General features: G+C 46.8%; 1 pseudogene; it reads right to left on the reverse strand.

Moving 5' to 3' along the window:
• Positions 1 to 948: 948 nt before the first annotated feature.
• LOC111824247 lies at positions 949 to 1,048 on the reverse strand (annotated as a pseudogene).
• Between the last annotated feature and the right edge of the window lie 1,003 nt (positions 1,049 to 2,051).

Below are 2,051 nucleotides of genomic sequence, written 5' to 3' on the forward strand. Positions count from 1 at the left end.
TGCTTCTTGCATAAGTTGTTTTTTTTCCCTCCATCTGGTTTATGCACTCTAGGACCCTTAATCTGAATTCTTTTTCTGTCATGTTGCATGCCTCTGTATCACTTAGCTGCTTTTCTGGTGAGTCCTCCTTTTCTTTCCTTTGGGGGTTTCTTTGTCTACCCATGTTTGATTGTATCGCCATATCTAGATGTTGAGTCGTTCAGTGGCTTCTCTTTGGGTGGCAGTGGCTCCTCAGGCTGTGGTTGCTCCTTGGGTGGTTGTGGTAGCAGCTGCTCCTCAGTTGGTAGCAGGTCCTCTGGTGTGTGCTGTTCACCATTGTGGTGGCTCCTCTGCCTGGTGGGGGGAGGCTTCACACACAGCTGCTGTGCCTCAGACAGAGGGTGTGGTGATCAGGAGGCTGCTATTCCTTGGATGGGGGCAGGCTACACAAGCACGCTTTTTCCTCTTGAATCTTTCCCAACTTCTCCCAAATGTCGGCATACATAAAAATATATTGCATATAGCATTCCTTGACTAAAAGTTTATGGGCCATGAGGAAGGAAGATATCTTTTGTTAGAGAGTAAAAACCTAAAGCCACATATTAAAACATTTTGCTCTAGGAGTTCTCTTAGCAACCCCTTCACCAATAATATGTCACTGACTACTATACACTATCTGTTCTCTCAGCCTAACTCAATCTCAACTTCTCTCATTCTAGAGAGGAAAAGAAACCCTCCAATTAATGATTGAAAAGTAATTCACCCAGAGCTTCACGTTTGAATCTCCTAAATCATTAAAGGGCTCATAAACAAAAGTGCCTTTTATATAATGTGATCCATTGTTTTTAATAAATGAATTCTGCTTATAACTAGCAAAATTTTTGTTTTTAATTTTCAATTACAGTTGAGAGCTGCTATTGTTTTATAGCAGTCTCAGGTGTACAGCACGGTGGTTAGGCATCTATGTAAAAGATCATGGAACACTTCATGAATTTGTATGTCATGCTTGCTCAGGGGCCATGCTAATCTCAGTGTTGTTCCGATTTTGGTAGTGCTGCTGAAGGAGCACTAGCAAGGTATTTGTACACCATCTTAAGGCCCTGCCTGCATATCAAGGTTATTCAAATTCTGTCAATACCTCTGCAAAGTAAGTATCATTCCCACATTGAGGTTGAGAAAAACATGGCTCAGAATGTTAGATACTTAACTCTAGTGTTGCACAGTTCAAAATACTTGCTATAAGGCACCGAGTCCTCGGTTTAGGTTTCTTTGTACCAAACTTTGCTGCATCAGTTATTCTGTTAGTATCTGTCTCTCCCAGTTACATGTTAAGCTCCCGGAGGCAGATGGCATGGACAGGGACAACCTCACACAGCCTGGGGCTGTTCCATCGCTCCATCCAAGGTGCAATATGTGGACACAGTCATGCGGGGTGGAAAGACTGAGTCAACGCAGGGAACACAGTTGCAAAAGGCGATGGCTCCAAGTCCGGTCACACACATGCTCAGGAGTGAAGTGTTGGGTGCACCTGCAAGGCCAGAACGTCCCTCTGTGGATCTATCTCCCTGCCAGGGTTTCCACTGGGAGGCAGTGAGTCCAGAGCAGGCCAGCACCCACTGCTGCTGCTGCGTTATCTCATCCCTGTTGACACGGGCACTTTCTCCCTCACAGGCTCCCCTTCCTTAGCCAGGAGCAGAGGGCGGGGCGAGGGTAGCGGGCTGTTCTGCTACTCCCAGGTGCACAGGGACACAGGGATCCAGTGATGCTGGTGGGGCTTACTTGCCTGGACGCACCCTGCAGCCACATTCACCCCGTGCCCCTGACATGCCAGGATGGCACAGGACAATCCACAGGTTAGCCAACAGGGTTCATCCAGAAGGCGAAGCAAGCTACACCTATATCTAGGGACCTCGTGTGCCTGTGGTTTATATTTCCACCCCTTTCCCACTGCTTACTAACCCTAAGTAAGGACAAAGCATTTGGCCCTTCTCAGAAACCGCATTATGGCCCCATTCTAATGCCCTCCTGGCTGATTTCCATTTCTTTTCCTGCCTTTAGAATTCTTATCTCCT

The sequence above is a fragment of the Myotis lucifugus genome, unplaced genomic scaffold (assembly GCF_000147115.1).
Source record: "Myotis lucifugus unplaced genomic scaffold, Myoluc2.0 scaffold_1037, whole genome shotgun sequence".
Taxonomy (NCBI): domain Eukaryota; kingdom Metazoa; phylum Chordata; class Mammalia; order Chiroptera; family Vespertilionidae; genus Myotis; species Myotis lucifugus.